This window comes from Athene noctua, chromosome 6 (assembly GCF_965140245.1).
Source record: "Athene noctua chromosome 6, bAthNoc1.hap1.1, whole genome shotgun sequence".
Classification (NCBI taxonomy): Eukaryota; Metazoa; Chordata; class Aves; order Strigiformes; family Strigidae; genus Athene; species Athene noctua.
Genome location: NC_134042.1, coordinates 13,026,365 through 13,053,315, shown reverse-complemented (window position 1 = coordinate 13,053,315; position 26,951 = coordinate 13,026,365). Strand labels below are relative to the sequence as shown.

The 26,951-nt window shown below is 41.6% G+C and overlaps 1 protein-coding gene across 1 annotated transcript in view; it reads right to left on the bottom strand.

Moving 5' to 3' along the window:
- The window catches only part of NUMB (NUMB endocytic adaptor protein), a 93,843-nt gene extending 68,409 nt beyond the window's left edge, over window positions 1–25,434 (bottom strand). Inside the window, exon 1 of the mRNA XM_074909163.1 lies at window positions 25,340–25,434. The gene's annotated coding sequence lies outside the window, so the exon portion shown is untranslated. The remainder of the gene's footprint in view (window positions 1–25,339) is intronic.
- Between the last annotated feature and the right edge of the window lie 1,517 nt (window positions 25,435–26,951).

Sequence of the window (26,951 nt, the reverse complement as noted above, 5' to 3'; positions counted from 1 at the left end):
TGAGAAACTTAGATTAACTAGTATAAATTATCATTTCCACGCTGTGGACAATTTCATAATAGTACTTTTCTTTCCCAAAGAAAATTCCTGTGTTTACCATATCTGACCCTATTTGGCCACTGCTAACAATCATCAACAAAAACATAAAATCTGTTGTACAACATAGCTGTTTATGCTACATGAGTCTGGAAGAAAAAAAATAAGAAAAAAACCAAAGTACCTTTAGTATGGGGAATGATTTTCCTACTTTTTTTTTTTATTACAGTATGCCCCAAACCCAAAATTAAACTCAATAGCTGAAGGCCCTAGCAACAGTTTCTTATTCTATCTTATAGATTTCACTATATATAAGAAGAGGAAACATATCCTAGCATCACAGGATTATTTAGGTTGGAAAAGTCCTTTAAGGTCATTGAGTCCAGCCGCTAAGGTAACACTGCCCAGTCTACCACTAAACCATGTCCCTAAGCACCACATCTACATATCTTTTAAATACCTCCAGGGATGGTGACTCAACCACTTCCCTGGGCAGCCTGTTCCAATGCTTGACAACCCTTTCGGTGAAGAAATTTTTCCTAATATCCAATCTAAACCTCCCCTGGTGTAACTTGAGGCCATTTCCTCTTGTCCCTTGTTACTTGGGAGAAGAGACCAACACCCACTTCACTACAACCTTCTCTCAGGTAGTTGTAGAGAGCGATAAGGTCTCCCCTGAGCCTCCTTTTCTCCAGGCTAAACATCCCCGGTGCCCTCAGCCGCTCCACATAAAACTTGTGTTCTAGACCCTTCACCACCTTCGCTGCCCTTCTCTGGACACGCTCCAGCACCTCAATGTTTTTCTTGTAGTAAAGGGCCCAAAACTGCACACAGTGTTCAAGATGTGGCCTCACCAGTGCTGAGTATAGGGCTACAAAATTATCCTTAATAATGAGTTTCTCTCCAGGGCTAGAAATATCACAGGTCTGTCTTCAATATGAAGCAGCAACAAGCTCATCACAGCTTTCCTGAGCACTAACTGGGAGCACTAATAGTGAGCTCTGCTAGGTCAAATTTCTCAAAGGACTTGCTTAAGGACATTCTGTTTTCAGAAACACTGATATGACCAGGACAATGCTACAGAATATTACAATTTAAGTCCCAACCAGTTCATCTGCCTGCATTAAATTGCAAACAACCAGCAACAGACATTCATGAAGAGGAAAAACCAAAATGAAAGGTCTTCAGGTGCTGAATAATTGGATTTTCTGCTAGCTTTCCCAAAGCATATTGCTGGTTTCATTACAGTTTTACAGTTTGAAATGTCAAGATCAACATAAGCAGCACAGGAAAGCTTAAAACAATCCCCCCAAAATACTAGATTACAAATGAAATGAAGAAATGACAATCCAAATACATCTATTTTATATTATGCTGGTTACCACTGAACAAGAAAAACTGGTTTGCCCACATGGACAAAAGCATTACTCGCCCAACCAAAGTTTCCCTAACTAAAATGAACATGCTGTTTAGTCTGTTCTTGAGAAAAACCCAATGACTGTACAGATTAAAGTATTTCAAGTGGTCTACAGTTTCCCTTCCTGAATATTCAAAGGGCAGAAAATGGCCAACAGTAGTTAGCCAGTGTACACTAAGACAACAGATGAGAGAGAAGAAGCCATAATGCCAGCATATCACTAAGGATTTGAACTTAACGCTGATGAAAGTTTTGAGTGATAGTTGAATATTTGAAAACCTTTGACCTCACCAACAGTTTTGAAAACAAGAGCCATCAAGATGCAACACTTCACCAGTAAAGCTGAACCCCACCTTCTTAAGCATCTCTGAACTTTCATGACAACCTCCTAAAGAAGATATTTAGATACTTCCCCTCCTCACTTTGCTTCTGGGGTTTTTGAGCATTTTTTGGATGGTTTGGGGTTTTTTTTTTAACCTATTTGCCATCACTTAAAAAAGCTTTGTCTGGAATAAGCCAGATGTCTTCCATTATCAAATTATTAGCTATTCTGCTTTTTCAGAAATTTTGTAACTCACGATAATAGTTATAACTAAGGCATTACAGATGAGAATTTCCAGTGACTAAAAGCAGCACAGTGACAGCCAGAAACCTTGCTCCAAGAAGATATAAACAATCTATGGAAATAAGAGATCTTTTTAATACATTTTTTTTTTTTTAAAGTACCACCTAGTTAAATCAGTTTGAAATTGTTTCTGAGATCCAATACTACTGTGTACACACAGACCAAAGACTTGCAGGTTACTGCTACAGAACATTCCTCTATCCTCCCTTAAGATCACAGCAACTTATAAAACCTGAGAAACTGCAACATTCAGAAAACAATGGGCCATGTCTCCATGTTTTGTGCAGCACATTTTCTGTCTTTTCCTAACAAGGATTAGACCTCCTTTTCTGTACTGCATAAAATTTGAAGAGGACCTAAAAAGGAAAGTGAGTATTACTATTTATGCCCCATTTTTAGATATTCTTGGCTATGAAAAGTCAGATTCCCCCCCCACCCCCCTCCATTTCTCTCTTCTCATTACAGGGACATAATTCTTCAGCCTTAGATGTAAAACATCATAGGAAAATATCTTTAAAGTAAAATATTACTAGCTTTATAAAAAAACTTGCTTGCTTAATTAGTCCTAAACTACTTTAATATCCATTTCAAGGAGTACTTTACTTTTTTCCAGCTTTTTTTATTTCAATAAATTAAATAAATAGAAACGGTCTGAAGATGAATAAAGCTTTTTAATTCATCTGTGTCTATATATAAACAGAGGTAGAAGGGAAGAGTTACTATCTGTTTTAGAAACAACCACACATGTAGCATTCCAAGGCTGTTCATAAAAGATCTTCTGTATGTGCAGTGCATGGAGCCACCTTTGAACTTTGCTTAGCGAGGTTTTGCATATGACAGGCTTAAAAGAATCCTCCAAAGTATCAGCTCATGGCACATAACTATTTCCACCTACATTACATGGGGCATCCAATAGGTTTGATGATGAAAATTTAAGTTCTTACCATACTAACAAACAAATTAAAGGTTCTGCTGTTCTTCCACACAAATGGATCCAATAAAGGCTAGTATTTGTGAGTAAAACCACGGACCTAGTTCGTATTTCCTAAAAACAGAGCATGACAGTAGTTTGCATCATATTCTCATACACTTCTTGTGTTGATATGACAAGTGTTGGTTTCATTCTTTTATTTTTTTAACTCACTCATCTTTCATAATAGCCTTCTCTCAACAGAGGAAAGATGATACACAAACACACGTGGAACAGGCACGATTAACTTAGTTGATGTTTCTCAGCTCTGCCAGGTATGCGTTACAAAAGTCTGGGCAGTTTATTTCCTACTGCCTGATTCTACAGTTTAACTATATTTGGGTTTATTTAAATAAGAAAACAGAGCTTTTTCATTTTGCGTATTTCTGCAGTCTGAATTTATGGTAACAATTTAGCTTTACGTCAAATCCAAACTCAAGTTACAGTTTCAGAGGTCTTTATGCATACCACATTCTCTCTTCAAAAAGCAGATGGAGAAAGACAAAAGCTCTTGAGTGGGAGGAAGCAACAGAGAAAGGGAGGAATGTACCAGCTTGCCAAAAATGTGCCACAGCCTCTACAATACAATGTTAATAATTCTGCCTAATGCAAATGCAATAAAGGTCAGCATTTTATATCCAGATTCAATCCCTTTTCCTATTACTGGACAAAAACCTCTATAGACTTTTTTTTTTTTTTTTTTTAGAATGACTCATTTTACTATTCCTTTAAATTGAAGGGTGCCATCTGAGGTTTCTAACAACATTTTTCATAAACTGCTTTCAGATGTATGGGACAAAATATTATTTTAAAGACTCTGGTTTGCTATTTCTGGCTTTATTTCCAAAAGTTTGGACATTTTGCACTAAAGAACAGTGAAGTACAATAGTTTTTTTTTCAACTTCTTTGGAAAAATGAGCATAATGCAATACTAAACTCCACCTTCCCAAGAGCCACTTTAAGAGAAGTTCATCTAAACAACTTAAAATAGATTAATTTGAAGCATATCCTACACACTATTTGGAGTACATATAAATCAGTTCATATCTGGTAGAAAAGAAAGGACAGGTTTTCACTTGCACAATTCAGCCATAACCACACTGCAGAATTACTTGATTTTACATCCTGCTTTTTCTACTGTAAATCCTATTATGTTCAGAAAACAAAATACTTTTAGAATGAACTCTCCACAGATTCTAATGCTTGCTTCACATCTTGGGAGCTCTTACAATGGCCATACTAGCTCTTCAGCAAATAAAGGAAGTGTTTCTAAGCTCATTCGTAATGCATGGTTTCTTACATTACTAATTTGAGAATTAATCAGATAGTAATACAGTAACGAAATCTTTCTTTTCTCTCTACTCAGAAGTCTTCAGACCTCCCTAATATAAATATTTAGCAAATAAAGAATTAAATACAATCTCAGTATTTCCTCATAAGCTCCAAGATTCTGTCACAAGAATTGCCATAATCACAAACTAACCTCTATTATCATGATTTCAGTGTTAAACTCCATAAAATTTCACTGCATAATCTTAAATTCAAATGGATTAAATGTTTACCTTTGAGATCAATTAACTGGATTAACAGGTAAATAGGAGCCCATCAGGGAAAGGAAAAGAAGGTCCTCCTACTTGTGTCCAGCAGAGATGAGTGTTAGGCTTAATACTGCTTGTACTGTACTTATGCCTGGGAAGAACAATATTTAGAAGTAAAATCTGCCAATATCAGAAACTGACAAATTCAGAGGAAACAGCAAAGGACTAGTTATGGCAACAGATTCCTTTTCACAGCGAATTTGTTTCAATATGGATTATGACAAATCAAGCACAAGATCACATATACACAAAAAGGAATATAGACTAAATTTTCATCGTAGGGACTCTCCTGGATTATGCCAGTAAGGAAGTGAGGGCTAGGTGAATACTTCATGCTGTAAGAGACAGAAGAAATGATCTCAGAACGTATGGGCAGGAGAAGCACCCTTGACAGTCCACCTAACAAGGTCTCCTTCATGTTTATCACTGAAGTATTGCCTACAGTTTGGGTACCCATATTTTAGGAGAAGCTTTGTAATAGCAGGTCCTCAACCCATTCCCACACATACATGAAAACTGAGCTCTTGTATTCAGGTTAATCAACTTCTGAAATATGTAACAGAAAGTTAAGCAACAACTAGATGATAATCTAAATGACAAAGACTTCAAATTTCTTTTCATCTTGTGCTTTATTCCTGCTAGATCAAGTAGCTGGCATGTGATACTAGACTAATATTTGTAGCTTACTTTTAGCCACTGGAATAATTTGTCAAGGCACACAAGGAGAATCCAACATTTGAAGTTTAAAAAAAAAAAAAAAGCGTGTGTGATTTACAGCATAAGATATAGTTCAAATAAAACATGACTTTGCTGCTTTAGGTCTAGGCTTTTACCACAGATGGTCACCAAAAGAAACTGTGTTGCATCTAATTTCTAACTATAAAATAGTTGACCTAGTAAAAGATCTGCAATTAGACTACATTGGTTTAGTTCAAGACGGTGCCCCTAGGAAAGGAAAGAAAATGAGGAAAACAGAGACTCGACATAAGCCTTATCTAAACACTGAGAAATTAAATGTGGAGACAGGAGTGGATGTCTGCATGCCAGAGATGAGATTGGTTGCATTTTAAAGCTGCCACCTTTTCCCCTTAAAAAAAAGGGAACTGCTGCAGTGGCGCGAGCAAGGAGAGACCCAGACTGAGACACCAGGTGCCCAGTCCCTAATGCTTCTAGGCCAAATGAGCTGACCATTTGGGTAAGCCTTTATATAAGCTAACACACATTGTCTGATTTTTTCCTCTAAGCGCTTCTTAAGAAGCAGTCTTCAAGACAAAAATTTCAGTACTACTGCTGGCTAAGTTCATTAATGACATCTGCCCAAACACACGAAGACCTCCTAGATAAGCCCAGATACTCGATAAGGTATCAGAGCCCTTACCTCAGACAAAAAGGAAACTCTGTACCTTATTAGCTTGATAGGGAATTTCACAAAGGCCAACACTTGGGGCGTGCTCAGTACAGGCAAAGGGCAAACATGCAGCTAGCTCAATACCTGTACCCTAACCTGAATCACAAACTATAAGGGAAGGGGTCACTTATGTAAAATTTTAACAGAATAGTACTCCGGATCCCACAAAACTTTCATTTAAACAGAACTTTGCTTGTGACTCAAACCCTGGACCAAGACACACTTCACTAAAAGTGTAAGCATTTGTCTTTGCTGTTGTTTGGGGTTTTTTTAAAGTTTTAGTTACTCAGAGTATACTAGGAGCAGATCAATTTCATTGGAGATGTGCTAAAATACACAGTACACACCACTGAGCTTTATAGAGCTATGCTCTGCTGTTAAAGAAGTATTAGAGGAGAAACGACAAGGCAAAGTTCCTTGGGTTTTTTTTCTCCAGAGAGGAAAAAAAAAGAAGTTACGGCAGCTGCATTATCTAAGAGTAGACAACTTCTGCACAGCCCACTGTTTGCAGACCGAATCAATACACAGAGACAGACTCTCAGTATTTAGAACAAAGGCAGGCTGAGCTATAGTGTACATACCGTCCCCTGCAACAAAGCCTGGGACCCACCTAAGTAGAGTCAGACCAAGTCTACTGCTCATAAAGCCAAGGAGCTACAGAGCTACTTCACAACCTCCACCTTTCTCAGGGAAGCCAGCCCGGGTGCAGCACTAGCCCTATGCCAACTCCTCAGCCCTGGAATCACCCTGGGAAATGCAGGGCCAGCACAGCTCTCTGAGCAGCCCCTCTCACTTCCCCTCACCCCTGCATAAAGCAGATGCAGACTGGGAAGCCCAGTGAAAAGACACAGCCAGAGCAGCTCTACAAAAGGCAGCATCTCAGAGACAGACCCAGCACTGTGCAGCAGCTAGAGAGGACCAGAGCAGTACTGTGGCACAGAGGTCTGCTCAGTACAGAACCAGCTGTTGGTAGAAATTGTAATTCTGCGAAGAGCTTGAGAGCAGCAGCTGTACTGTTCCCTCAGTCCAGCTGGGACCTGACAACACTGCTCCTTTGGGTGCATAGTAACAAGCGCTAGCCAACAGACCTTGCAGGATCTGACCTGACTTTGCATCTATGCATTTATTACTCAGCAATCCAAAAAAAATCCCAAACCAGAAACAAGTATTGACTATACTTAGGCATTACAAAGGATCAGAAACAAACAAACAAAAAAAATTCTGGTTTAAAGACTGGATTTTGGACCCTAAGCTAACAGCTGGCTACCTCCGATATAACCAAAAGGCTTTACAGTACAGCAGCCACTAAAAAGTTCAACATATCAGGATTGAGCTAACAGCAACCTATAGTTGATCTTTTCAGAAAGTACAGAGGATAACCAACAACCTGCAAGTTTGAGCTTTTAATTCCATCTGCATCAACAACATCCCTGATAGGGTACAAAAAACAAAAATAAATCTGTTTTTTTACAATATTTCCATGTTGACAAAATCTGTTTCACTTGGAACTTCACTATTAACTATAATTAAGGCACTGTAACACAAAGCATTGAGAAGAGGTAAACTGCAATTTTGCCAATGCAGGGAATTGTTTCAGTAGACCTATATAAACTACTGGGAGTCAAATGATAAATAATAAATTAAGTCCGTCTTCACTTGTCTAGTTAGTGACTGTACTAACACCAACAGTTTTTCCTAATACTAGTAGTTTCTCTACTAGGTAGACTTCACAGAATAAATTTAAAACACATTACACCAATTACTATAAACTGCATTTCACAATTTCTTTTGGACTTTGGCAACATTCTCCCCCAGTTATTAGAGCAAACCTTTGAAAGACCTGAACCATTATACTGAGAGTTTCAAAGTGACTGATGTCTGCCTTCATTAAGATAATTAAGGAAGAAAAGCAGAAAAGATTGCTTTAATTGGATTTAAGTGAACACCTGTAACTGGAACTTGGTACTTTTTATTGTTATTAACAATTACTAGACCTTATCTTAGTCCTGTTTCATTCGAATACACATTTTCAAGACTGCCCAGTTTAAAGAGAAGGAAACCTGTGAGAAATTCAGCCTTTTCTGTCCTTAACACCTAAACTGCCTTCAAGATTACAACAGAAGAGAAAATGAATAAACACAGTTTCATACCTTAGAAGTGAAGTATGTCTCAGCCACCTTTATAGATTATTGTTCTGTGAAGAACAATCTGTCTTCACAAGTTACTCCAAAAGAAAGGAGATCCTCCATTGCAAGTCTGCATGTTTTAGACTCAAATTCTGATAAATTTACCTTCTGCAGAATTTTTTGCCAACAGTGCTAGATGCAAGAATACCAAATACCAAACTGCTTCAGTATCAGCTCAGTACCCTATTTCCAGACATATACATTCTTTTCACTACTGTTGTTATTTCTATTCTAAGTTCTATTTTGTGACTGAAAGCTGTATGAAGAATAGTACAGAAGACTAATTCAAAGCTTATGTAGAGATGGAGATTTCATGTTTGTCTGGTAGCAGTATTAAGACAAATTATAACCTCTAAAATAATCTCATTCAAAAAAGCAAGCCCTTTTCTTAAAAGTTGATGTTACCAGCTGTTAACAAACTCTTTTTCAGTGATGCTAACACATTTTTTTGGGAGTATCAGCTTGCATTCAGCCTCCTATAGTTAGAATTTTAAAATTACCACATACCCTTTGAGCACTGTCGATTGGCACTTGTGGTTAATACTACCATAGTCTCAGTAGAGTTGGGGTTCAGGAGAGAAACTGGAAATGGCCATTTTTCCATGTCCACTGCTACCAACTGACCCAAGATTCTCTTAGCAACCAGGTTGAAAATGCCTCTAGAGGAAGGATTCCTACAGACAAGGCTTCATATTTTAAGTTCTGTTAGTTGAAAAACATTACCCATTTTCAGTCATTGTTATTTTCCAGCTTTTCCAGCATCTAAGAATTACGTTGTCTGCTTCAGTGGATAGATCTTCACTCTCAAAGCCAGTCACAGGATTTCTGGGTGTTTAAGTCTATATATTTTAACACAAATTCTAATTATTAATCATGAACACTAATAAATTTATGGGCCTGAAAAACTTCAGTTGGCATGACTGAACTAATTGCAAAATGAAATTAGACTTGTGACTTATCACAACAGCGAGATCCTTCCCTCACTTTCATATCCAGAACTGATTTTAAAAGAATCATGGTAGACCTTACGGCTCCAGCATCCATAAAGAAAAAAAACACACAAGCTTTGCAAGTCACCTCTATTTAAATAGATAGTCTTCACTGTGTACTTACAACCTCTAATTACTTAATTTCTTGTATTATTTTTTTTCTCCTTGAAGTGTCTTTTGACTACACCCTTTTGTCTTCAGGAACCGATGTATTTTTTAACCCCTGAAAAAGGAAAAAAAAAAAAAAAAAAAAAAAAAAAATCAAACTTAAAATAAGACCGTGGGAGGAAGAAAAAGCTTGTCTTACACTTGCCTCCTCCAGGGTCATCGCTTACGTTAACCTAGCGTGGGACCTAAGAGCCACAAGGCAGAACATAGCTTGAATAGCAAGAGTTCTAAAGCAAAAGCAACACATTCCTTCGCTCATGTTACTAGTACTTCTTCGGTGCAGACACCATTATCTCTGTGCTAATAAAACAAACCACTTCACTGGAAAAATCACCGTGCGTCGAGTCCCCCAGCACTTTCGCAGGAACATCTTCATTTGCACAATTTAGTCAGAGGCCTCTACAGCCTGTAGGTTAGCAGCAATCACTCTGAAATGAGCACCTGATCTTTGACCTACAGCAGCATCAGGCAGCAATCCTCCTGAAAGCACTTGGTGGGATCGAAAGGAAGGGTCCTGATGTAAAGGGACAAGAGCTGGAAACCATATCCAGGTAAAAGCTTCCTCTTAAGCTTTGCCTGTTCTGAGCAAGCATGCCTCACTAAGAAAGAAGCAGGAAATGTTGTTTCATCTACTCAGTATGAAAATATGCCTATCCAGGATAAGATCTGCCCTTTCAAGTTTTCTAAGTTTTAAGCTTTTAAGCTTTCCCACTTGAAGAATAATGGGAAGCTTTCTTTGAGAAGAAGAAAATTAATTTTACTCATGATCAAGAAACAAGTAGAAGAGAAAAAAACTTTCAATATCAACTTTAAAAAGATGAACTTCATCCAGACTACTTCAGAATCAAACAAAAACTGCTCTCCAAAAGTCTCACACAATGTTTCCACTAATACGCATTCCCACTTTGAAGACTCTCAGCCTTTTTCCTAGTTCAATTTCTGTTAAACTCTTAACTTTGAAACAAACCTGTTCACATTCGTAGCAAAGATCTTGCTCTAAGAGAAGTCCATCAGAACAGTTGCAAAGTCAGAATCTGAAGTAACTGCTCTCAGAATTAAACAAGTTGGATAAATGCAGCGGGACTGAAGGCAACTCACCGAAGGCAATTCAGTCTCGCTATAATTTAAGAAAAATTAAGTGAGCTACATAGGTAATCATTTCAGAAGGGAGGATGTCACCAAGTAACTTGGATTATCAATCGCTTTTATTACCCTAACGCCTCCTTTGTATTAAACAGTGCTCAAAGGCATCCATTATTTAGTTTCCTCAGGCTCAGACTTCTCTGCAGCTATCTTTGTAAGGTGTATCTGTAGGACCATCTCCATGCCCAAGCACATGTCTCACTTCCCTTTCAGGCAGCCCACTCCGACACCTATCAGCTTGTACATGGCTACAGGGGTTGTGCTATTTCGCAAAGATGAAAGCACCAAGGAATTAAATTTTAAAAGGTGAATGCCTGTCTATAGATAGAGATTTATAAGTTACTATAACAACTGGTAGAGCTTTTATAGAAACACCAAAACACCCATTTTTAAAAACAACATTATATGAATAACCCCTTACTACTTTAGGCATAAAAATAAGATTTATCCAACACACACATACAGCTTATCGGATCACCTTTACAGCATTAACATACAGGAGACCTGACAACTCCATTTGGCAGAGAGAGCCAAATCACAGCTGTACCACAGCAAATAAGCTGTCCATTGGGTGTCACACACCAGAATGAAGGGGGTAGGAAGAAAAATACACACTCTAATTTATCAAAATTAACCATTCCTGCTACTACTCAGGCCCAAATAACATCCTATCAGTGAATTACTAACAAATGTAGAGGCTTTTAAAGCAAAGAGTAGGAACAGATTACAGTGTTTAAATGGCAAAAGCACCTGGACTTTATAATGGCACACACAGTTCTGCAAAATAAAACTGAACCTACAACAGTTATGTTGGGAAGTTTTGGGTAAAACCAGAGTCCTTTTAATAAAATCAAAGCATACATAATCCTATTAAGATTTTTCTAGATCAGCTGTCCTCATCACAGAACTAAACAAACTGGAAAACCACATGTTTCAAATTCTGCTGTTTACTGCCTGTTTAAAGTCAGACTTGCACACAGCAATGCTCAATCACCACTCTTTAAATAAAAAAAAAAGTGCAAACTGTTAACAGAGTCAGAAAATTCCATAGAAATGTTAAGGATAAAGTACTAAAGTCTAGCTGAATAAACACAGCAGGCATCTTTACCAGGAAAACGGATCAAAGTGTACTTAATATTCAGTTTCTTCTCCCAAGTTATATGTAACATTCAAGTTTACTTCAAAATAACTTTTAAAAACAGCGATTACTTGGCATTTAGAATTACAGAGTATTACAGAAAAGTTGGCTGGAGCAGACTGAAATTAAACACTTCCTCCTACCCAAATAAAGTTTACTGAGTCTACAATCATACAGCATTTCTTTCGTGGCTAAAATTCTTTAGCTCTTCCATAAAGACAAGGCGTTTGCCTCACTAATAACTATGTGATGAGTTTTTAAACTTAATTGAGCTCAGCTATACATTACACTTCCTTGCAGAAGCTTTTTTTTTTTCCACAGAAATTCTGTACTCTTGGCAGACCTCATCTGGGGACTAACAGCCCAATAATCAGCTACAAATATTACCAGTCCAGGTGTGGGTACCTGGTACTGCTACACCATTTTGCTAGAAAGGTCATTAACATCAAAGGTACTGACTTGATGCTTCAGTAACACAGAACACTGAGTGACCATGTCACAGCTATAGCCTGTAGCAGGTTAGATACAGTGAATCGATGGTTCCACATCTTTAACAAGTGAAATACAGACTTCTACAGATTGTACTGAACAGTTAGGGCAAGTGGCTGCACCTCCACTCCCTGGTGCCTCAGGGTTTCAAGCACAGAGATACAAATTCTGCTGTTTGATGCAGCCTTTCTGAAAGCAGGAGCCGATTAAATGAAGACATTTCAGAAACTAACATACAAATGCTTATTTTCATTAGAGCATCTGTCTCAAAAAAAAAAAAAAAAAAAAAAAAATCAATGCTCAGAGCTCTCTGTAAGAGCCAGCTCCTGAAATGAACAAGGTTTTCTAGGCAGACTAGGCAGGCAAGAGGTTCGTCTTCCCTCCCCTGAGAGGCAGAGGGAAGAGCAGTCAGCAATGGGGTGAGATGGAAACAGACATTAAGGACCCATGAGCAATAACCTCCTTCCTCTCACAGCCTGAAGTTTGCCATTGCTCAAGCTTTGCTTAAGCGAGTTCTCCAACGCACCCATTCTCATGCAAGCCCTGCACTTGTCCCTTCTAGTCATGGCTACACACCTCAGGCATCTGACAGATCTCCTCAAAGCCGGTACTTCCCCACCACTACCCACCTAACACCAACTTACCAACCATTTGAACAAGTAGCCCTCCTTCAAAGGAAAACCACACACATATCAAGTAAGAGTGTTGCATCTGTACACCGGAGACCAAAAAAAAAAAAAAGCAGCACTCCACAGTCCCCAAATAAGTCACCACAACTTTTCACCATCCTCTCCTCCTTCAGAAGGGGGCCCTGACAACTGGCTTTGAAGGCCATGCTCACCCTTGGCCCATCTCTCCAGTCCTGTGCATCTTTTACTACTTCTTTCGGAATGAGGAACATCTTCAAAGTGATGACACTTCCGCATCATAAAAAGTTGAAATGCTGTACTTTTTCAAGTGCAAGTCCTTTTTGTTTACTACTTTGTGCAACTTCCCCCCCCAACACACAAACAACTTTTTTGCTCTCCTATCATCTCAAAAATCATCAGCATGACACTTCCACATGGAAATCCAAGCTAGGTTTAACTAGCAAATTATCTTCTCTATTCCCTGTACTAGAGAACCTAATCTGATGTAAACTATGATCCCTTCAGGTTTAAAACCAGGTTGCAGTAGGTGGTTGTACCAACCCGACAGCCCGTTGCCCCCTTAGTTCCCTTTCTCCCTTACACTAGCATTTGCCAGACCACTTGGAGACAATTCAGCTCATCACAGCAGCAGAAAATACTCAATTTTTTTGCTGGTTTCATCAAATGGTTATGATTTACAAAAGAGTCAAACAGAAAAGACACAGCAGAAGCACACAATGGGCAATGAGATCACTTCTTCCAGTGGCAGCAGTCAGGTTCAGAATTCAGGAGATAGGCAGGGCCATGCTCAGACATCCTCAACAGAGTCATTTCCAGGATCAAAAATACTTGTTAGTGAAAGGACTTGCTTGGGAAATACATTTTTGAGCTTACAGCTCACACCCTCAGCTGTTTCTCTGCATGTCATAACACTGCCTAGAGGCTCATCTACCACCTCCTTCAGTGGTATTTTAGAAGGAATGACCAATGAACCACAGAAATGCTTTAAACTTCAGAAGAGGCTTACGACTATAAATCCAAAGGGTTATAACCATCTTGCAGCTTTGAGTGAAGCACCTTAACCCTAGAAAGTAAGAGGACTCAAGTCTCATCTCAGTTTTATTTGCCACACCGAGCAGTAAACACGCTTTCTTTTCAATGAGATTCTCACATTCCTAACTTTCTACCATACACCACACAGGAGAACCAAAACATGATTCACAACCCCGAGTCTGGCATGCCAAGAACCTAAAGGTTAATGTTGCAAAATTTAAGTCTTCTGGATTTAACCCCAGATAACCTATTAGCAAATAGATCTGCAGAACAAAATAAAAATTAAGGCAGATTTTATAAGTTTGTCTTTCACTAAAGAACTGCACCTTTCACTTTGAAGTTTCTATGGGAGAAGGTTAAGAAAAATAACGGGGGGGGGGGGGGGGGGGGGGGGGGGGGAAAGAGAGAGAATACATGAACCAGTTTCCTCTTCAACAAACCTGTGCCACACCATGGAACATTTTATTTTGCAAAATAAGCAAAGAATTTGCAATTTTCTTCAACATTGTTTCTGTGTACCATAAGAATTCTATTTTGAATGAGTCCTACACATTGGAGTTATTTCACTGATGTAACACAGAATTATACAATCTGATACTGTCCTGCCTCTCTCCCTTCCTGTTAACCTGAATTTCTGATACTCAGATGTTCCATTAATTGCAGTTAAGGAAACATTCTGCTACCTGCTTGAAGATCACTACACAATGATACAGACTTACTACAAAATAAAGACTTCTAAGCACGTTGAAGTATTCTGATCGCCTTTCAGATAAACCGTAAGTGGTATTTCTATTCCCAAAAAGATGAGTCATAAAAACCTAAAATGGATGTGAAGAACTTCCCTAATTTTGCTCTGGACAAGACAGAGTAATGAAATATGTTACAGTCTGAACAGTAACCACCTCACACATTTTCCAAGCGTCTGAACTTAAATGATCCCAACCCCATTAGGAAATTATAACTGTAAGAAAATAATACATATTAATGACAGTTCTCTTGGTTAAGTCCTTTACAAATGTTACTGGGACTAAAGACTTGTGAAAAGGGTATGGGGACATGAACTCCCATCTTCAGGAAAATAAAAACAACTTCTAAACTGCGTGAAAGGAAAGAATTAGCATTAAAACCCAGGAACGTGCGCAACCCAGTTTCAAACTTAAAAGAGCAGATAATGAAGTCCCCGAAGTACATGGAGAATTATGGTATGTCTAATTTAACACAGCAACACAGCTTGCTTTAGCACCTAAGCATAAATGAGATTAATGCCCATACACTCCATACCAGGATTACCAGGGGAACATTACTTTTTTAATTATTTTTTTAAACAGCCTACTGAAGTTAAATAAGTACTCATTAATGACACCTGACATGGCGACTATTTGTTTTTTAAAAGATGAAAACACTTAATGTGGTGTTTCTGAGAAAAAACTAAACAAAAAAACAAGACCATCCTTGCTACTTCCCTAAACTAATAATTGTCTTCAGTAATTCTGATGTGTCTAAAAGAAGCAAGAGCTAACACCAGAATTCAAGAAGCTACTTTGCTTAGACCTTTAGAGCTATTAAGTCCTGAGTCGAAGGCCTATACACAGTTCCATGTAAATAGCTGTGGATAGAAGCAATTCCCAGCCTATTTTGTATTTTGCACTGGCACCGTTCCCCGCGTTCTGAAAACAGAATGGCCCAGGAAATAGGCCTGCAGCTTTAAGCCAGTATTGCTTAGAGTCCTGCCAGCCATAGATGCCTTCTAAATGCTGCACCACATGGTAATTCAGTCGTTAAATGCTGGTGACATCCACAAATGCCACAAAGTATATCAGAAAGCAAAGTCCTGGAAGATGGAATTAATTCTAACTTGAAATTCAAAATACTACAGCTATGGCCATTTTACACCTACCATAGAACACAAGTCCTCAGGATTTTGGGGTGATATGACGCAAGACTGGGAGATGCCAGTCCCTTTCCACTGAAGAAACTGGGACAGCAATTCACAGTAGATCGATCTAGTATCTCTGCACAGAACTAGACCGGAGGTAATGCCATCTCAAACAGATGAGGCAACAAATCATTAGCTATTTCATGAAGATAAAGGCAAACATAGTTGCAACTAATCAGTTTTTATACATGTGATATGTCTCACAGAAGAAAGGTGCACATTAGAAAGCCGAAAGACTGTCTTTGAAAGCAGAAAGGAAGCTCATGCGGAATTTACCTATACCAAACACTGAAGCAGTAAACCGAACAATAAGCAATCATTTACATAAAAGCCACATTAAGAAGCCTGGAGTAAGCATGTTTGCAGTTTTTAGATGTAACTGGAGCCAGAGAGAATATGTGAAGGGGAACAAAAAACCCAACCCCATAGCCTAGATCCAGAAAAGAAATGAAGTTTTCCCTTCTTTGTTAAAGGTCTGAAAGAAGGATGATTTTGAGACTACTTTTTTTTTTCCCCCCTAAAGGAACACTGTCATTAGCAAGATAAACTGTATCTTCACAATCACCTTATTAGTCATTTTAGTATTTGCCTGCATTTTACCCACACCAATTGGTTCCATTTCCCACTTGATCTAATATTGTAAAAAGGAAGACATCCATTCAATTACTACTATTTACTTGTGGTTAGAGGGCTGCACAGCCTTTACTTGCAGAAACTCCTGCTTCTATGGCTGTTATGCAAGGGGACAGAACTAAACCTGGCCACTGGATTATGATACACTATATGGAGAGCAAGAGCTAAGGCAATGGGAAGAACCCAGCTGGTTCAGATAACATCATGCCATCTACTAGAAGCAGACAGCAAGACACTGTGGTAGTACTCAAGAGATCTACCATCACTGATGGATGTGGGATGCGCTCTCATCTCTGAAACCTACATCCTATGGCAAGACAATCAGTAGTCAGCTGCTAACATAACCAGAGCTACAGATGCCTCTCTACTGAAGAGGCATAGAGCCATCATTACCTGTACCACATTATTGGTGGCCTCTCTCCCATACAGAGATCACTTATGCATCTAGAAGAAACTTCAGGGAGAGAGCTCCCGAATGCATAATCTTCACCTCAGCTGGGACCTTTGGAGGGCAAGGAAGGTAGGCAGGACCACTTCCAAAATATACTGAGTCACAGTTTCATTAGCTGTACGCACCGGATCCATGTCATTTCCTTTTAGCAACAGCACAGCCCCTCTGCTCTTTTTCCCCCACCCAAAGCTCCACTGCTAGTGCTTACAGAAGTGGAAACAGGGAACAGATCCTGTTGAAAACAAACCTGGAAAAAATAAATCGTTTTTATCATGTATTCAAGTCAAGAAAGGAATGTACAATCAAACACTCCTGGGATGCTAAACTGCAATTCAGAACTACAAGAGGCTTAGCTGTCATCAGGCAAGACGAGATAAGGCACGATTCAGCATCTGAGACAATTCCAGGACATATCAGATTTCCAAGGTTTCTTACCTCTGAATACCTAATTATTTTTTTTCTGAAATGTAGAAGATGAAAGAGTAATAAACTACCAAGTCAACCAGATTCCTGTGGGTGAGACAACATCCAACAGAAGAAGGCAAACCATTATGTAGAAAATGCTTTTTTCCAACCAAATGACCATACTCCTTCACAGCATAGCACTGCAGTATGTTATTAGGAAATTAAGACAGGAAATTGAGAAATAAGGAAATTAAGACAGACTCAGATAGATTTTCATCCTGGATTTCCTCAAAAATAATTATTTTGATCAACTTCTCAATCATCCTTAGGATTTTCAAAACAAGAATAACACTTCCACAGTTCACAGGACCTCGCTGTATTTGGTGCATCTGTATTTCTACCTCAGAACTGCCTGTCTTAGAAGAAAGGACGAACTAAATCTACAGTACTGGAATAGCATTTTAACAGCTGTCAAATTAGTAACTGTTAAAGACAATTTTTTTTTTTCACTTGAACGATGAATATTGTTTACTCTAAGATTTGCAGAATTGAGTCCTTAGCTTAAAGCCAACAAATACTGTAGACAGACAAACCACGTTGACTTTAAGTCCCAGTTACGTACCTGATCTGTGCATAGGCAAGATAATAAACACTATATAGATATGACTAGCTTGAGAACAAACGCTTGCACACAAAGTAAATTATGTCAAAAGCAAGAGTTAATTACACAGAGAGTAACTGACTACAACTGACAGTAAAATTGAAGTTACAGTACCATGTCTGAAATATGAGGTAATGGACATGAAACTGAGGCACAAATTCTGTACTTCTAAAAATAAGGAAAACTTTCTGATAGTACTACACATACACCTCTTTAAAGGGGTGTACCCTACCTGGCTAGGCAGCAAAGAAATCTATTTTGGCTGTTACAAGCTTTCATTTAACGCCTTTGAACAATTATGAACATTTGTATTGCAGTATTAAGGAAAAAATACCAGTGACCTTATTTGGAAGATAACGCACACAGACTTTGAGTACTCCTTATGAAAATCCAAGACAAAGTAGCCAGGCTGGTAAAAGGCTAAGAGAAAACCTAAAAGTTATCTTGATGTACCACTGTGCTATTCCTGGGGGCAGCACAGAAATGACTTAACTTAGTTATCATCCCATTCATTACAGACTGGTGGAGGAGTCTCTAGACCATCTAAGCTAGCAGGTCAGAATTTGCCCAGACAAAATAAAACCCAAAGGAAAAAAAAGCCACATAACACTATTACAGACATTTAAATTATAAACAATCCATAATCAGTATTAGCATGATGCACCTACCCAAAACACACCCAGAGAGTTCAACAAAGCATTCAGTGGCTCTCTTCTATTTGCCAGCTGCATACAGTAAATCCAAGACATAGATTAAAATATATATATATATATATATAATCAACAATGAAAAAGCTGTTATAAAAACAACTATTTTATAGAAGCTTTCAGTAAATATCCTGGCAAAAAGATACAGGCTAGCTGAATGGCCATCCTTCATTCCCTCATGAACGGCTGGCTTTCTGCTACCAAGCTAAGAGAAATACACAGGGTTGCCTAGTTCCTCAAAGAGTGGCTTTTTACAGGCTACTTTACATAGGAAAATCCATGCATGGTACAGATGAGAGGTGCTTTAAACTAACAAATTGCCTCCAAAAAACAAATTCATGTCATTAAAAAAAGAGCAAGCACTCCAAAGGTGTAAACAAGTATGTATAGAAATGTCATGACACTCTTTCAAAGCCACCCCGTGCAAATGCAGTTAAAGAAAGAGCACATTACATAAGAGATGCTTTTCACGTAGACACTGTAACCTATGCAGAAACATCAAAATTTATAGACACAAGCAAAATTGAACACTTAATACTAAACTGACTTCTGATCATGTTCAAGGGCTGTTAATACAAGAGAGTGCACGATTAGTTGTAACTACTAACTAGACTACTGATAATTCACTGGGGAGGGGGGAAGGAAAGAAACCCCCAAAAGCCACTATATGAGCAAATATCTGCTAACATACAAAGAGCAAAACCAATATCACAACCACTGAACCCTATAAAACCTGGTCTACATAAGACCTTAAACCAGAGACTAATTCTCTTCCATGGTATCCTCAGACTGGGTTAGGGGATTTGACACACAGGTGATAGACGTTTCAACCTGAAAGGCCATGACTCAACATAAACGCAGACTCTGCATTGATCAAGACTACAGGGAAGAATCCACACAGGAACCCTGGTGCAGCACAAAGCACTAAACCTTGACTAGTACCATCTTAATGACAAGTAAATGCTTTCTTGGGCTTCTTATACCAGATTAAGCCTTGCAGGCTTTTTAGAAACAGCATCACGTCTCATTCTTGTAAATGAAAAATAGTCAGCAGAAAGATCACGTTAAGCAGACTTTAAAAATAAAACAGTCAGCCTTAAAAAAATACATATACTTTACAAAGACATATTAGTAAAGTGGGGGAAAAGGCTGCAAAATTCATCTATCCCACTGCCAAGACATAAGACAGCCACAACCCCCAGAGTAGCCTACATAGCTCTGTAGCCCTGCAGTTAGAGACCTGCACAAATCAAATAAGTATCAACTATCTTTTTATCGGAAAAAGTACCCACTGACTATTTTCCACAGAAATTTGTTAATTACTTTGAGTAAAAAACAAATATTAGAGCAAAAAGCCAAGCCAGCAATTAAGTTTCATAGAACGACAGTATTTAGCTATTTGCTTCACAAACTGGTCTAGTGCTACCAAGTTCCAGAAAAAAAATCCACGAACAAAATCAGAAGATTACTGTTAAACACATTTAGAAGAAAGAAACATACGTGCTTTTCCCTCCTACTCTGCATACAAAGCAAAACCACAAGTCCAACACTTTTACCATTAGTTACTAAACAAAAGTTACTAGACCTGGCCTAAATCAATTGTGAAGCAAGTTTCTATTTGTGTCACTCCTCCATACTGGGAACAAATTCCCATGTCTCCATAGATTTTTACTTCAGCAGTTGATGAATTAATGCCTTTGAAAGCAGACTATCCTCACTCAGAATCTTAAGTCAACACACAAAGATATCAGCTAACTAAAGACACAAGCATTTAACAGCCACTAAGCATTTACTTGCAAGGCAAACTGAGTAACTAGGAGAGTTTGGGCACCACTGAGCATGTAACTGCCATCAGGAAACTGCATAGTCTTGGGAAACATAAGGTATCCCTAGTCCTGGTGGATTATGGAAATGAGTTTCTTCAACAGTCTAAAATCAGTTCACTGCTGGGAGTGGAGCCTCAACACAGGCCTGAACTGTGTTTATCAAGTTTAAACAACATTAAAAGTTGAAGGAAAGATTGACCCTTGATGTTTGGGGTTTTTCCCCAGAAAAATAAACTGATTAGAAGTGGTCACATCCAGATTAAGAACAGTTAGCATACAGCAAGAATGGTTGTGGCCAAGTGCACCAGGTGTATGTGTGTTCTTAATAGCCTCAGCAGTACTTGTAGCTCCTGGATACATGGCTGTGAAGAAGTCCAGGCCAGTGACCAAGTACATACCTACCTTAATAAACTCTCTGGGTATACCTAAAGACTACCACTTACAATCCAATTCAGCAGGAAGGTCAAGATTGCTGTTTCCTAGAAAAGGAAAGGTAATCAGAAAAAATTCAAAACAGTTTATTCCAAGTCTTAATACACTGTAACTGAAACCATTATTTCACTTAGAAGGCTAGTAACTTTCGTTCTGGCTTCAGTATCAAAACCCACCAGCAAAATCTCAAAAATCCTACAGATTCAGCACTCAAAGCAGCCAAGAGCTTGTTTCTGACCCCAAACTCTAAAATTAATAGCTTCACAGTTTCCTCAAGAGCACCTTTACATTTTGGCATCCATATTCCTCTTTCAGCCCATTTCTCACACACAAATCATTTGTCCTGACACACTTTCAGTCACAACTCAGCAGAAACCGAAGATACATAAATTACTATCCAGAAACATCTTTGAGCCATCACATCTGATAACTACAGAACACCAGGACTCCACAAAGAATTATACTCTGTAAGGACAAACGCTGAACAAAGCAATTCAAGTTTTCAGAGAGGTATCTCCTACAACATACTTAAAAGAATTCTGGATGAATGTGTAACTGCAGCTACACATGACATAATGCCATTTATAGTTCTAGACTGATGGCAGCCTACTAATGCTTGCAAGTCTCGGACAATAAAAATGAAAAGAAAAAAACCCCACTGCCTCCTGCACAGCACAATAATCTTCCTGATCTTGCTTGTTATGAAAGTTTCTTCTATCTGATGCAACATCTGCCTTAGCTATACACTGTAAAGAACATCAGTTCAAAAAGGGTATTTGACAGATCCCACAATTAAGATGAGAACAAATCCTCTTCTAGACACAGCTGTGTCAGTCTGAGGTTACTGCACTTAGTCCATTCCTAGCTCCTCATCCTCTGCTTGCCGCTGTTACCACCCACATCAATGTGCCAGCTGAGAAAAATGGAAAAACATTCTCCAATTTATTTGAGGTTTTATCAGCCAAGACAGCTTAGAACAGCTTGCTATAGGACTTTGTTAACCTAGGTTGTGTTGATGGAAAGGTACAGTTCCAGAAAAGCTCAAGGAAATTTAAGTCAAAGCTACTATGTCTCCATCTCCCACCCTCTATCTCATTCACTTCAACAGGAAGTCCCACTCCCACCCCTGACCTGGACACTAAGCCAGTTCAGAAACACAATCCAGCCAAAATCCAACAAAACAAAAAAGCAATTCATTACCAGCCTGATTAACTCCCTGACTTTGCTTAACTCACTGCCACAAAGGCTTACTTGCCAGCATAGGAAGATGCACAGTCAAGGAAGCAGGACCACCACAGCCCCAGTTTAAGCTGCCAAGTTTCTTGACAAGCTTAGGCAAAACTAAAATAGAGCTGCTTCAGAAAAGAGTGGTCACAGCCTCCTCCTCCTCCTCTGCGAGCAATAACATTTGCATAGCCATGAAGTCAGCCAGTTCAGGCAGTTGATCCAACTGAAGCTCAACATTTTTCTGTATCACCGTTTTCAGCTGGATCAGCAAAGGACTAACAGAGAAAAATAGCTCCTTTTGGCGAAAGCATCGCCAGAGAAATCAAAGCTGCTCTAATGGTAATGCAATAACATGACTGTAGAGAACGTGTTAAGTCTCAGCTTGATGGAGTTTATGCTTGGTATTCTGTAGAAAAAGAAAGGGCAATGTGCTCTGATGTCACTTATTAAAATTGAGATCCCTGTACTGAACAAGTAATCTATCATTTTAATAGATGTTCACTGATCAACAAACTCCAAAAGCAAAACTAAGGCCGTGATCTCACATTAGTCTAAACTAACCTTGCCTGATAAGATGGCAAAATAAATAAGAATATAAACTTTGACTCCTCACCCCCCAAAAAAAGGAACAAGGTCAGCAGCGTGTCAGGTGAGTGCAGTAAGCAGGACAGGACTCCAAAATCAGGAATTACACTAGCTTAGGCTGCCATGAGAATCTCTTACCCAAGAGATTCTGTAAAACATCTTTTCTAGAGTGCAGAAGATTTAATTTCTATAGCATTAGGGCAATTTAAGGTTTTTTTCCAATGTCATGCAGCTCCACCAATATTAGTGGAATAAAAACAGCTATAGGTAGAATTCAAGAATCCTGTATGGTGCTGTAACAAGCTCTTACAAACACACAATAAAAAATCTACAACAATATGTTTTCCTGATAGCCCCTATTCCTGGGGAGGCAAGCAATTTTGCAAGGATTTTCACTGTCATTTCAGAAGGTTTTTATCCCACCATGCTCATTATGGTAGGAAAGTAAAGTACTTACAGATCCTTCTAACACCAAGCAGCTATATCAAACTTCCAATACTTGGAAGTCTTGCGAGTTTTATGAGGCCAGCGTGGCTTGTTGGTTGTTTTTTTTTTCCTTCCTAAATGCTTAATGCTGTCAGCTACTAATACAAAATCAGAGGGTTTCACAGCTCCAGGGTGAGAAGATAAACTTGTCTACTCTGTCTAGTTTACATGCACCTTCAGTTTCCACACATTTAAGACAAGTAATAAAGGCAGGAAAGTCATTCCCAGGCTGAAAAAAAACATTTTCTGCTAATAAGGATTTAAATGGCTGATTTGAATTGCATTTCATATGTATAGTTCAGGAAAATTTCTTTGATGTGTTATGTTTAGAGTTGTGTAAATCAGAGTTTTCACTGAGGCTTAAAACCACCACCTTATTCAATTACAGATTAAAGAGAGTTTACTGTAGGATAACTCAGGCTGTCAAAAGAGTTTAAGAATCACAGGCAAGGATGAACACATCTCCAATTCATTGGTTTGGACTTTGCTTGCATTATTTTTTTATTTCTTCCATAAGATTTGTGCTAAGGGAAAACAAGCAGCATTTCCACAGAGAATTGCCAAGAGATGAAGAAATGGAAAACACACACTGATGAGCAGAAAAACAATACTGTTTCTCTATGGTAACTATTAACTCCTGCATAATCATAAAGACTGTTTCAGCCATAGATCAATAAGTCAAATAGAACTGATGAGTCAGAAATCCATTTAAATATTTACACTTTTTGCTACAAGCCGTACCTAGAGTAATATTGTAGCCAAACAGAATGACTGTGCCTTCCATTTTACCACTCTCCTCATTCGGGAGCCTATCTGAAGAGGCAGGAAGATCAAAAATACAAAACAACAAAGCAAAGCAAAACAAAACCCCTTAAACGGTACAATCAGACATTGTTAACAGTTACAAGTAGCTCCTACTCCGGACAGCTGAATCAAGAAACGTTGACAACAACCATGAAAACTGTAGCACACAGAAAACAACCCAAAAGCTCCCTTATCATTCCATAAACCATTAATGACTAGGTTACATAAATCTACTGGACCGAGGAGTTGCAGACCGGAGCTGCTGCAAGACATTAACTCTTCTCTGAGGGATGCATCGTTTCATTCTTGAGGACTGTTCATCTCAGTGAGTGCAATAAAAGGAGTTAAGCGCATTCCAAACAGAAGCTGCGTTTTAACCCTTCATTATGTACTGGAAATGGAGGGCAGGGATGCTGGCCCGGGCGCCCAGCAGCCCTCCGCCTCGCACGCTGTTGCTCGTCCATCCCTCCTGCGCGTCGCTGGACGAGCCGAACCCGGCCGGCCGCTCCTTTGTGCGGCCCGCCGGGCTGTGGCACAGGCAGAAAGGGACCGGCGAAGCCACGAACCGGGTGGCAAGAGACGAGTTTCGCTGCTTACGGCGGCCCCTGCCCCTCCAACTCCCGCGGCGAGACCGGGTCGGCAGCGCCGCCGCCTCGGAACCTCGTCCCGACGCCTCCCAAACTTCCCGGCGCCCCAGCCCCGGCCGAGCCGAGGCGGCGGGGCCGGGGAAAGCCCCAACTTCCCGGAGCCCCCCGCCCGCTCCCGCGGCCGCGCACAGGGGCGGGAGGCGATACAAAGCGCCGCGCACGGCGACAGCCGGCCCGGGAGCGGCCGCGCCGGGGGGACCCTCTGACGGAAACCTGGCCGGGATTCAAGGCCTAGGAGGGACCGCGGGCACGGGCAGCCCCAGGAGAGGGAGACCAGGAAGCGGCAGCGCCCCGGGGGTCGGTCGCTCCCTCCCCCGGGCCGGCGGCTCCGCGCTCCCCGCAGGGCCTTCGCCCCCGTGGGCTCCACCTGCGCCGGGCCCCCGCCCCACCCCACCCAGGGGATCGCGCCGGGGCCCACCCCACTCCCCCCCCCGGGGCGGGGACAGCAGGGCGCCCCCCCCTCCCCCGGCCCCCGCACGCACTTTCCCGGGTCACCCCCCCTCGCCCCTCACCGCCCCCCGCGGGCTTCCCCCGCCTCCGGCGCACACCCCCCCCTCCCGCGGGGCGCCCAGACACCCCCCGCACCCCGCGGGGCTCGCACGCCCCCGCCACACCCGCCCACGGCCCCGGCCCCGGCCTGCGGCGGCAGAGGCCCTAGCCGGCGCCGCGGACCGGACCGGCCGCGCTCACCTGCTGCCCGCAGCCTCCTCCCTCCGGCGCCTCAGCCGCCCGTCGCCACCGAGGAGCAGCGCCGCCGCCGCTCCCCCCCGCCCCCCCGCCACCGCTCCGCCGCCCGCCACGCCCATCCCGGCCGGCCCATTGGCCACCCGCCCCGTCCTCCGGCCTTTGGATTGCTGCGAGGAGCTGCTCATCACAGCCCCGACCACGCCCTCTTCCCCACTCTCTCCGCCCACGGGTCCCGGGTGTTTTATTCACGCCGGGGCCTTGGCGCCCCCACTCTTTTTCTGCCGCCGCTGATTGGCTAAAGCGGTCGGAGCAGCGTGCCAGGATAGGTTGCCAGAGGTGCCAGCTGCGGCGATGGGCCCGCCCCCCCGCTCGGGGTTAGGCTACGTTGGCGCAGCCAAGGATTGGTTGCGCGGCGGGAGGGCGAGTGGCCGCTGCCACCTGGGCCGCGGCGGCTGGTTCTCCCCGAGGGGGCCGGGGCCGGAACCCGCCCGGCGCCCCGAGCCCCTCCGCCCCGCTGCCGCGCCGCGGGAGACGCGCCTGCTGTTTGCGGCTTGGCTCCGCCGTGGGTCGCGTCCCCTCACAGCCGCGAGGCGGCTCCCGGCCAGGCAGGGCCGCCGGGCAGAGCCGCCCCGCGTTGTGGGTTCCCCGAAGCGCCTGAGTGCGGGGAGCTGGGTGGCCGGGCGCCACCACCTGCCGTGCGGGAGAGCTCGGGGACAGGCGCCTGCCCCAAAGCTGTCACCGGCGCTGCCGCTGTGGGGACGTTTCCCCGAGCGGGGAGACCCCCTGGCAGCTCCTGGAGAGCCTCGAAGGAAGGAGCGGCAGCCGCCCTGGCCTGGGCTGGCGGCAGCGGTGGCACGAGGAGGGAGGACGGCGCCCGCAGGCCCAGCCGCGGGGCCCGGAGCCACCTGGGTTTCCCCCCAGTAAATCCCGTGTGGTAACTGACGCCTTCCTCAGGGGCTGCGGTGAAGCGTGCTGCTAATGCCAGCTCTCCAGAAACCGCGCACGTAATGGCCTCCATCGGCTAGAGTCCGGGTTGCAGAAAGAACGTGAGCAGGCTCCTCTCCGCTGCGCATTAACCTCCATGATGGGGACTTTCGGAGATCCACAGTGTTCTCGGGTTTCCTTCCTTCGGCCCAAGAAACACAAGCGTGCCTCCATTTTCAAAGCGGAGGCAGCACCAGGTGCTGAATTCAGCGGGGAAGCTGCGCTTCAAAGGGAAGTTACCCAGGGGAATCCTCTGCGTGTGGCACCCGTGTGACTGTGCATACAGGGCTTGGCCTGAACGCATTATCCAGAATGCCTATTTCCAACAGCTGCCTCCTCTCACCAGACTTTCAAGCAGCTACTTCATCCAAAATGCAAGCCAGAACAGTTCCCAGAGCATTGAGCTGAAAAAAACAAAACAAAACAAAACAACCAACCAACAAAAAACCCTCAGGAAATTGAAATGCAAAGATTACATGAGGTTTCTCTGCATCATTATCTGCTCCCTGCATGCACCATCCCCCTTATTCTTCTTTGTTTCTGAATCAAGCAAAGAAACAGAGCAACAAAGAACATGGGCCTTAATGTAAACTGGCAAAGATCCAGAAAAAAGAGCAACTGAAATCAGTGG